This window comes from Octopus bimaculoides, chromosome 24, assembly GCF_001194135.2.
Source record: "Octopus bimaculoides isolate UCB-OBI-ISO-001 chromosome 24, ASM119413v2, whole genome shotgun sequence".
Classification (NCBI taxonomy): Eukaryota; Metazoa; Mollusca; class Cephalopoda; order Octopoda; family Octopodidae; genus Octopus; species Octopus bimaculoides.
The window spans coordinates 16,413,218-16,425,294 of NC_069004.1; the positions used below are offsets into that span (position 1 = coordinate 16,413,218).

A 12,077-nucleotide genomic window follows, 5' to 3' on the forward strand; every position below is an offset into this window, starting at 1 on the left:
TATATATATATATATATATATATATATATATATATATATATGTATATATATATATAAAATCATCATCATCATCATTTAACATCCGTTGTCCATGCTGGCACACACACACACACATACATGCACATATGTATGTACACGTGCATTGTACCATAGTTACAATCCATACCATCAGTCTTCTCTCTTTTCCATCCACAATTCTAATGATAATGTCTGCCACTTCCATAACAAATATAATGAGAAAAACCATTGTTAATTTCACATTTCAAAGGGTTATTGTTTCTTTCTATTGTTTTTGTATTGTAGCAGCATTGTGAGGTGTGGGCAGGAGATGGTGGTATATTATTGGTGGTTCCATCAATGGCATTAACATATCAGAAGATTTATCTTGTCTGTTCTCCTCAATAGCTCTCTTTGGAATTCTTTGACTTTTCTCTCTGCCAGAGAGAGAGAGAGAGAGAGAGAGAGAGAGAGAGAGAGGAGGAGGAGGAGAAGGAGCATTAAGGATTTAATAGCCATAAAGAGATTGATCCATTGTCTATTAAAAGCTGAGCTATGGCTGATCTGATATGTCATGGATTCCTCTTTCCTTTCTCCTGGACCCTCTCCTTTCTCTCCTCTCTTCTCCCATTCTGCCCTTATTCATTCTCCTCTTTTCTACACTGTGTGAGTGTGTCCTTGTTTTCATTGTCTAACTGCTAGAATTCACAGCTAGAAGTCTTTATCTATCATATCCTTTACTTTTAAACTGTCTCTCAATTTCGTCTATATGTATATAGATGTGTGTGTACATGTGGAAGTGTGTGTGTGTGTGCAAGTGTGATTATCATCATTTTATCAACATTTTTTATGTTCTGTGGCCAGGTACTTTACTTTCAGTTGCTGAGCTGCCAGACATTTTTGTTAATGAACAATATAGGGACATCACTGCTGCCCAAATGGTTGTCAGTGCAAAACCAGAGAGAGAGAGACACACACACACACACATATTTTTTTTAATAGATTTTATGTTTTAACAAAGAAACTTCACTTTTGCTAATTCATAGATAGCTCCTCTGAAACTGTTTGCTCTTACAGTTATGTTTAGCTCATAGAAAATCCTCTTTGGATTTTTGATCCTTTTCATCTTTGATTCATAAATTTTCAATATATATATGTGTGTGTGTGTGTGTGTGTGTGTGTGTGTGTGTGTGTGGAGAGAGAGAGAGAGAGAGAGAGAGAAACAAGCAGACAGAGACAGATACAGGTGTATCAAATACTATACCTCATAAATTTTTGATTTATTGAAATTATCTCTGCTCTAGAGGATGTTAGAGGATGTTGACACATCCTCTAGAGGTGGAGAAAATTACCAAATAGCAATTAAGACCAGTGCCATATGAGAAGGGGGAGATAATTTCAAGAATCAAGGATTCTCCAAAATCAATGTGCCTTAACCTTTTAGCATTCAAACTGACCAAGTCTAGCTCAAATATTCTACATGTTTTACATTCAAACTGGCCATATCTAAACCTCTCACATCTAACCTACACTAACATTCTAAAAATAAACAATCACACCATCAAAACCTCAAAGCTATGATATAATGCATAATTAATTCAAAACAGTTTAAATAAAAACACATTACATTTGACAGAGTAATCTCAGCACTAATGGGTTAAAGGAAAAGGACAGCTTTGGACACGTGTTTCTGGCTTAATGACCATCATCAGCACAGCAATTGTCCAGCCTTATCTCTAGTAGTGAAGGGACATAGAGTTATGCAAAAAAAAGTAGAACATATTTATGGCCAAAGAAATTTGTGCAATTTAAATAGAAATGAACTAAGAGAAATAACTCAAAGTGGCTAGTGGCAAGTATTTGAATGACATAGACAAATACAAGTCTTAGGGCAAAAGTCCCTTGTTTTTCAAATACAGCTACTAAATCTTTCACTTTGTTTCTAGCATAGGCACAAAGCCTAAAATGTGGAGGAGGCTGGAGTTAGTTGATTAGGTTGATGCTAGTTCTTGACAGGTACTTTATTATATCAGCCACAAAAGGATGAAGATGGCTTAAGCTAACCTCAGCTCGATTCCATCAATGGCTATAATACCATAAGGCATTCTGCTAATCCATTTCCCAAAAGTAAATACTGCAAAGCATGAATTCAGTGTTCTATTTCTGTTACTTTGTCAACAGTGGTGACAGCAGCTGGCTGGCAGCGATAAGCATTTCACTTGAAAAGGAAATTGAGAGTGGGGAGGGAAGTGCTGTCTTTGAGTGAGTTTATTGAAAGGTGGGTGAAAGTTGCAAAAACGGCAAGAGAGGATGATAACTTTCTAAGTGTAGACCTGTGAGTCGGAGAGAAGGAATTGGAGAGGACACTTGCTCTTGGGGTTTCAGGGAAATCTCGGACAGTGGGGTTCCTCAATTATCCCTAGAGGCCTTCTTGTATCAGGAGGGCCACATCTCTATCCCTGCCACTTAAACATTTTTAAACCTTTGTATGTTTTGCATATGTCCATTCTTTTTCAGTGTATACTTTCTTTCTTTCCCTTTTTTTTCATCATTTCATTATATGTAAACCCCCACACTTTATGTCTGTCTTTGTATTGTCCCCCTCGTCCTTCGCCCTTGTGACAAATAAATGAAATCATTATTATTATTATTCCTCTCATTTACTCAGCATTTTGTTCTGTTTGTATTGGATTACTAGACATGAAGCTGTAACTAGCAACCCTTGGCAGTTAGCTTCATTGCTGTTCCAAGCAAACAGGCTATCTGTAGAATCAGGAAATTCATCTTCGTATCCATCTTCAACCAACCATTTAAGCTTTTTACAAATGTTCCCAAGGCTCCTATTATAATTGGGATTATGATAACTTCACAGTAATTCCATATTCCCTGATGTTTGTATATTAAGTCCTGGTATTTTTCTATTTATTCACATTCTTTGTCTACCATTCTTGTATCAAAGTAACAAACAACATCAACTAAGCAATACACTCTTTCTCCTATAGTCAGTACAACAATATCTGAGTGTGAATGTTCCATTTGCCATTTTGTCTCAATTACATTTCATAGTGCCTTTACATGGTTGTTTCCAAGGATATCTATTTGTATGATCTTGCCATTTTGCTACATGTACAAATCTAGATTTTATAACAGATTTACTAGTGCACAATTGTAAATAACTTTCACATGTCTCCAATTCTTATAAATTCTCTGAACAAGTTTGTACATTCAGAGACTATATGTGCAACTATCTAAACATCTTTCTTTACACATTCTACATAATCAAGAGTTCTTTTCTTTATATTTTTCCACCTGTATCTTGTTTTGACTACTTGATCCTGCATTGCTAGGATCGAGCCCTCTATCTCTTTCTTTAAAACTGCCTTCTTCAGCCATTCTGATCTTGATACCCTTCAGTACTTTGAAAAGAGTTGCCATTTAAACTTTTGTTTGCTATCATTGATTTCTAGTTCCAAATCTTTACTTTTCCCTCTTCCTTCAACTAACATCTCTCCTGTTACTGCTATCAAATTACATCATCATTCATTATTAGCAATGTCCTTTTTTAAGCTCTACATCTGCTTCTACACAGTCTTCTACACTTTCTAATTCTCTTCATTGATTCTTTCTTACAAAGTCTACTTATGGGTGTAAGTCTCTGTAGATAGTCAGTTTATTATTATTTCTATTTTGCCTTTCATCTTTTCAATGTCAATAGAATGCAATACCAGTGAAGTGCTGGGATTAATGTAATCAACTCCCACAAATTTGAGGCCCTGTGCTCTTATAAGAAATTGTTCTTATTGTTTTTTGTCTTTTGCCCTTTCTTTCAGGATTGATAAAAATAAGTACCACTCAAGTACAAGAGTTAATGTAATTTGACTAGACCCCCTCCCCTCAAAGTTGTCTTGTACCAAATTTAGAAGAGAGAACAATGCATGCCATCATAGTGATGCTGGGGTACAAATATACTAAGCCCAAATATACCGATCATGACTACCCATCTGATAGGAGTACACCAGGCACATGTATCACAGCCATGTGTGCATGACATCAAGACTTCATATCAAGATAAGCAGTGCTTTGCAGGTGGGGCCCTGTTAGAATTTTATTCAGGTCAAGTAGCCCATCCCATTCAAAATGTCCCTGAATAAGGGTTGTTTGAGTATAATGAATGAAACATCCATGTTCCTTTCCGGAGATGAATTATTCAAATCTCAAAAAAATTACTCTCAACATATGGCTATGATGCTCCTCCTCTCAGAGATGCACATATCAGCCACTAAGGAACTTGCTCAACTGTTTAAGGTCAAGCAACTAACAAGCAAATCTGTGGTACTGAGCAGAATATTTGCTGCAGCCCTTCTATTATGCCAAGACAAAAAATGCACATGTTAACACTTCCAATCAGTTTAGATCAGAAGCCATGAGAGCAACTGCCTGGTACTGCATCAGTCAAAATGCTTAGCGGCATGTCATCTGTCATTATGTTCTCAGTTTCAGGGTTGAGCACTGGGTCCCTATAATTGACATACCCTGGCTTTTTTAAATTGCTGGCCTTGTGCCAAAATTTGAAACCATTGTTGTTGTTGTTGTTCTTCTTCTTCTTCTTCTTCTTATTATTATTATTATTATTATTACTATTATTATTATTATTATTATTATTATTATTATTATTATTATTATTATTATTATATGTTTGACTTTGCATTTGTACAAGTTGGATCCAAGTCTCACCCAGAGACCTCAAGAGACAACAAGTTAGAAGTTCAAGTTGTTATTATGCCTAGGGTGTCATATATTTGGTTTTGCACATAGTATTGTTTTAGAGAATGTTTAAGAAAACAAGAAAATTATAAGTTTGTTTTAAAATTTGAGATTACATAACAATATTTTACGTAGAAGATGAGCAGTTTCCATGAGCACTATCTTTTGAATTTCTGCCATTTTGGGGTTTCCTGGTATCTGAGCTAGGTAGGAATCAGCTCCTTTTGCTATCATTCCTAGGGCACCTATGACAACTGATATTGTTTTAGTCTTGAAGTTCCACATTTTGCCAATTTCTATTTCAAGATCTTTATACTTGCTCAGTTTTTGGTAGGTTTTGACAGATACATTTATATCGATTGGGACAGTCATATCAATGAGGAGGCGTGATTTTTGTCTGAAGTTTTTCAATATAATGTCTGGCCTATTTGCATCTATCTTTCTGTCAGTTTCAACGGTGAAATTCCGGAGGAGTGAGATGTGATCATTTTCAAGTACTGGAGGTGGTTTGTGTTCCTGCCAGTTTTTATCATGGGGCAGGTCCAGGTTTTCGCAAATTACCCAGTGAATATATTGTGCTGTTCTATCATGCCTGTTGAGATACTCTGTAGGCGCAAGAAGACTGCACATGGAGACAACATGAGTAATAATTTTGTTGTTTACATACACGACATGTTGGGTTATTGCCGTTCTTTAATATGTTGACCTGGTAGTTCCTTGTAGGTAGGCATTGACCTTGGGCTGCTATGATAAACCCTTCTGCTTCTGATTTTATTCTAGAAGCCATTAGCCATTGATGGGTAAGGGCTTTGTCAACATCGGCAATATTAGCTCTCTTTGGGTATTTGCCATTGAAAGGTTTTTCATGCCATTTATCAGTAAGAATATCCAAGGCAGCAGTTTTAGCACGGGTTTTCATACGCTTAGCTTTTTCTGTGCTTGTTTCCAGCACGTCTAATTCTGGGATTTGTTGTATTTGGAATTCACTTAGATAATCCTTTACCTGCTTTGTTACTGGGTATGATTCTTTTTTGTTTTCATGCTTTAAGACAAGTTTTAACATCCAGTCTTCAGAGTTTTTCAGGTAGGTGTTTAGGCCAATTATGGCAATCTTCATTGTTAATTCCACTTGTAGAAGTCCACGGCCTCACTCTTTTTTTGGCAAGTAAAGTCGTTCTATATCTGCCTTAGTGTGGTGCATTCTATGTATTCTCAACAATTTTCGTATTTTACTGTCAAGATTACATATTTCACTGATTGACCAGTTAACGATATTGAAACTGTAAGTCATGACTGGTATGGCTAAAGTATTGATCGCTTCGATCCTGTTTCTTGCATTCAGCTCTGTCTTGAGTATTGCGCTTACCCTGCGATAACATTCTCTTCTGATCCTTTCCCTCATCATTGAATGTTTGATTCCATCACCTTCAAATATTATTATTATTATCTGATTGATTTGCATTTTATTTCATTTTCTAACCAGGTCTCAACTACAGACTTAAGGCATGTATATATTAGATGGAAAGAAACTTCCTGAGAATATGGGCAATTATTAACACAATTTTTTTAATCTTGTAGATTGTTGGTTTCCTAGAGATTTGGTCAAATAATTTGTCACTACCTTTCTACTATTATTATTATTATTATTATCATTGTTATTATTATTATTTAAGGAATCATTATCACAGCCAGGCAAAATGCTTTGCAGCATTTCGTCTGTCCTAACGTTCTGAGTTCAAATTCTGCTGAGGTCGACTTCGCCTTTTATCCTTTCAGGGTTGATAAATTAAGTACTAGTGAAGTACTGGGGTCAATGAAATCAACTTACCCTTCACCACATAGTCCAGGCCTTGTGCCTATAGTAGAAAGGATTGTTATTATTATTATTATTATTATTGTTATTATTATTATTATTATTAGTTCAAATCCTGCTGAGGTTACCCTTGCCTTTCATGTGTATGGAGTTGATAAAATAAAATACCAGTCAAGCACCAACTCCAAGTGTCAATCTGTTGAATCCTTTTTAGCTTTGGTACACTGTCTCAGTGACAATGAGTTCTATTTCCAAATCATGTAATGAGCTATTGTAAAAAAAATCACACTCTTGGGAACTGCATTCTGAAACTGTTCCTTGTTTCAAGTAAAGGTCAAGTTTTATGGAGACCCAGTTTAAATGGCATGAAATGTGAACAATGCCACAATAACAATAACGGGTATTGGTAACCATAATAATATTAGTGGTGGCTATGATAGCAGTGGTGGTGGTCATCGTTGTTGTTGTTGTTATCTCTTGAATTATGATCAACATAGAAAAAGAAAATTCCTTCACAAGTATTAGGATTTTAAGAGTTGTATTTCAATTATATGGTTTGCAAAGATTGGTGTGATACAAGTAGTGAGAGGATCTCTAGCTGTAATATTCTCTAAAACTGGACCCTATTAATAGTTAAGGGAAAATAGCTATGAAATTAATTAAAACTGTGAGAATACTTATATAAACCACCACCCACCAGCTCAGGCTCTGTTAAACATTCTTTTAAATTTATGGTATTGTTACAAATATTGAAATAATGGATGCTATAGCTTAGGATTTCATGTTTTAAGGAATCAGTAATGTGTGTGTGTGTGTGTGTATACCTGTTTACTGAGATTCTCAGGGTGTGGAAGTAAGGAGGTACAAAAACAAAACAAAGATTACAGAGTAAAAGAGAAACTGAGAGGGGGGAAAAAAAACACAATGACAAAAACAAACAGATTTATCCCCATTTTGGTATTTGGTGGCGTCTGATGGCGGCTGATGATGTGAAATTACCACAGGAGATTCAGATTCTTATAATGAAGTCCAGGAAATGTTAATTTCTCTTTGGCATTGCTGCTATATGGAGATACTCAGCATCCTCGCCTATTCTCCCACTTCCCCCATCCTGGCCTTCCCCCCTCTCTCTCTTGCCTTCCCATTCTACTCTTTGCTGGTTATTTCCCTCACCAGTTGGCTGACACTAAATAGGAGCTGCCATGAAGTGAATGTACTCATTGACCTACAGTTATCTGAAATATCTTACTACAGAGCTCTGCCCTGTTGGTAACAGTAGCATAAGAGAGAGAGAGAGAGAGAGTGTGTGTGTGTGTGTGTGAGTGTATGTGTGACTCCCCCACACCCGACATTACTTACCTAACCAAATAGATATATTTAAATTCATTACTGATTTCTTTTATCTCCATGACATCTTCCGTCATCCACCAGTAATAAAAATTATATTTATGTATATGTATGTTTGTATGTAAGCATGCATGTACCAATGTGTGTATATGTATATGCATGTGTATATATATATATATATATATATATATATATATATATATATATATATATATATATATATATATATATATATATATATATATATATATGCATATGAATATATATATCTTTCTCTCTCACTCTCTCTCTTTATATATATATATGTGTGTGTGTGTGTGTAAATACATGTATCCTATCCAAAAGTAAAACTCTTTGAAAAAATTTTAAAATATCAACTAGATTATTGCTGGAAAATAACAGTTAACTCACAGTTGCTGCCCTCAGCTTCCACCACAGCTTGAAGATGACTTCAGAACCTGGTGTATGCATTCTTTCCTGTGTCCCTGGGAAGATCTTCAAGCACCACCTTGATCCTGTCACGTGCTCAGCCTTGGTGTTTCAAGCAGTGTGGTTGGTGTCTTTCTCAAACATGCCCTACACATAATAATCCATGGGATTGCTATCAGAGCAATTAGAAGGCCAGAAATTAAGGATGGTGAATTTGTAGAAATATATATATATATATATGAGGGAGTACTCAAAAGAAACCGGAATTTTGCAATGTCATTTTATTCACTGAGTTTTACATGTTTACACTTTTATTGCCTTCGAAGTATGCTTCATTTAAAGCAAAGCATTGGTCCAGTCATATTTTCCACTGTTCGAAGCAGTCCTGGAATTCTTGCGAAATGATGCCTTTTAATTCTGCTGTCACTTTTTTCTTCACCTCTTCCACATCTGCAAATTCTGTAGCACCAGCTTTCATCACCAGTGGTGACCTTCGAAAAAAGGTCTGGATCAACTTGCAAATTTTCTTTCATTTCACAACGTGCATTCAGTCATGACTACTTTTGATCTTCCATGAGCAAGCAAGTCACAAATTTTTCTGCAACTTTTCATTGGCAATTCCTCACTCAAAATTCTTAGGCAGGAGCTCCAGGACACAAAAGGTCATATCAACAAGTTCATTAATTGTTCAGTGATGGTCCTCCAAGATCAGTTCAGGCAGAAAGTGCACAGGTAGTCTCTTGTAGCTGTTTTAAGAATAGATGCTCAGATAGGTCATTTCCCTGCAAGCAATTGGCAAATATTATAGTGACCACACGTTAAACTTGTTAGTCTAACAACATATCAAATATTGACCAACATATGATTGCCTGATGATTTGGGAGGTTACTATAATGTATTGCATAATCTTATGGATATTGCACATCTTATATAATTGAATTTATGATGTTACATCACAATAAAATTACTTAATAAAATATTATAGTGAAATCATTTAATCCATTCATCCATTTCCGTTATTATATTATGTGATACTGAAATTTCCACTATTTTGGATACTCTTGGATTTGTGGATTACTAAACACCAGTGAACTCCCCATCATTAGTGAGCACTTCACTAATGGATTAGTTTGTTTACCTATTAATTTGTGTCCAAATTTTAAATCTGGTGTACTTCAGTTTGATGTACATTGGTCTTTAAATAGATCCCTTTCAATATATCACATAACCCCCCACACACACACACACACAGACTATTCTTCCATCAAAGTGTTGGTTATGTATCAGATTTAAAACTGGATGTTACAGAAGACAAGGAATATGCATCATGAGTACCATCAGAGAGAAATTGAACTATTGTATACATGAATGCAAGTGCATATCCAATGGATCTGAATATGATGCAGTACTGATTTGTTGAAGTGGATCTATGTTGTGTAGTACTGGATTATATGTGTGAAAGCAATATTCCATTCAGTCTGAATATAATACTATCTTTTATCTTTTACTTGTTTCAGCCATTTGACTGTGGCCATACTGGGGCACTATCTTGAAGGGTTTTAGTTGAACAAATCGACCTCAGAGCTTTATTATTTTAAGCGAATTGCTTAGTCTGTCAATATCTTTTGCCGAACTGCTAAGTTACAGGAGTGTAAACTCAACAACGCCAGTGGTGGTGAGGAGACAAGCACAGACACAAAGACACACACATGCATATATACAACAGACTTCTTTCAGATTCCGTCTACCAAATCCACTTGCAAGACTTTGGTCAGCCTGAGGCTATAGTAGAAGACATTTGCACAAGGTGTCATTCAGTGGGATTGAACCTGCAACCATGTGGTTGGGAAACAAGCTTCTTAACACACAGCCATGCCTGCACCTATTTATAAAATATTCATGTACATCTGAATATTGTGCATTATATAATATTCAAGTGATTCTGAATATAGTGCAGCTGCCAATTTATATTGCAAAGAACTGAGAAAAGAAACTGTATTCTCGTTCCATGGTATGCAAGGAACAGTTCTCACAATATATGTCTACAGTTGTGTAGGTGCCTTGAAAGACGCACAGAGACCAAGTATGTCTGATGCTGTGATCGTAATTGCCATGGTTAAAGCAAATATAACAATTGGCATCACAAGAGCCAGTTGTTGGAAGGTCATCAAGTTGGTTCTGAAGGCAGCAGAGGTTACCTAAATGTTGCTATGGAGCAGGAGTTGCAAACCCTAGAAGGGAAAGAGCTACCAGGAGTAATGCTCATTGAATACAGGCTGAGACTTGATCAACCATGTCTGATGTTCATCATCATCATTTAACATCCATTTACCATGTTGGCATGGGACGGGCAGTTTGACAGGAGCTGGCCAGCTGAAGAGCTGCCCAGGATCTATGTCTGTTTTCAGGTGGTTTTTATAGTTTGATGCCTTTCCAACCACTTTACAAAGTGTACTGGGTGCATCTGTGCAGCAATGGCACAGGCACTTTTACATGGCACTGGTACAGATGCATTTTAGGAGCCTGCAAGATTAGGATCACTCACTTGAAGAGGGATGTAGGGGACATGCCTGTATGCATGGACAACCATACTTTTACTTAGCTTGATGTGCCTTCTCAAGCACAGCAAACCACCAGAAGCCTCTGTCCTTTGTCATCCCCTCTGTAAGGCCTGATCCCAGGAAACATCAGATGATATGTCCAGTGCGTTACAGGATGATGTATGGAAAAAATACTTTATTATATTAATAACATTGTTTAGATCAAACAAATCTTCAACAGCTTTTACTGTAAGGGATAGGAAAACAATAAAAAACTGCTGTAACTTACCCAACCTTCTCCCTTGGCCTTTTAGTCTCTTCCTATCCCATCTCTGTCTCTCTTCCCCATTTTCTTTCTCCATTTCTTTTCTGTCTCCCTCTATCCCTCTATCTTTCTCAGTGTCTTGCTAGCTAGCTGTTTTACACACACATTGTCCTTAAAGCCTGAAAATCAAATTTTCTGTGAAATTCTTAATTTCTTGAAATTACATATTACCTCCCCTTCTTTTTCAGAGTCATGAACAGTTGCTAAGTTTTATCTAAGTTTTATTTTGTGTATGTGTACACACACACACACACACACACATATATAAACGTATATATAATTATAGATATACTTATCATTAAAGGCATGGAACTGAATATTAGTATTTTGGTCAATAACTGATGAAGAGTTAGGCTCCATCTATATGTGTCCTACGAGTATGTTTTGTAGCATATAATGCATTTTTCATTTATTGAGTAACTGAATTCCACACATCTTGACTTGTGTTAAATATATATATATATATATATATATATATATATATATATATATATATATATATATATATATATATATATACACACACATACATACATACATACATTTAGACATGTATATATGTGTGTGTGTGTGTGTATGATGGACTCTCCTGTCAAAGACAACATATGAGCATTCAGCTTAGGCCAAACGATCTGCACAAATGATTAGTTTATAGTGATCAAATGTTTGTGCCACTCCTTAGCTCACTCACTCCATTAAATCAATCTTGTCTTAACAGGTGCATTGTGTGCAATGCATAGGGTGTCAAAGAGATTGCAGAGCAACATGAGATGAAGTGTTTTGCTCAGAAACACAATGCACCACCCATTCAAGGAATTGAAATAACAACACCCCAACCACTAGGCCATGCACCCTCACAATA

General features: G+C 36.1%; 1 protein-coding gene across 6 annotated transcripts in view; it reads left to right on the forward strand.

Moving 5' to 3' along the window:
- The window catches only part of LOC106869828 (nuclear receptor coactivator 3), a 485,654-nt gene that overhangs the window by 255,045 nt on the left and 218,532 nt on the right, over positions 1-12,077 (forward strand). Inside the window, exon 2 of one of the 6 annotated variants that reach the window (XM_052976412.1) lies at positions 6,245-6,264. The exons of the other annotated variants lie outside the window; for them this stretch is intronic. The gene's annotated coding sequence lies outside the window, so the exon portion shown is untranslated. The remainder of the gene's footprint in view (positions 1-6,244; positions 6,265-12,077) is intronic. 6 annotated transcript variants of the gene reach the window in all.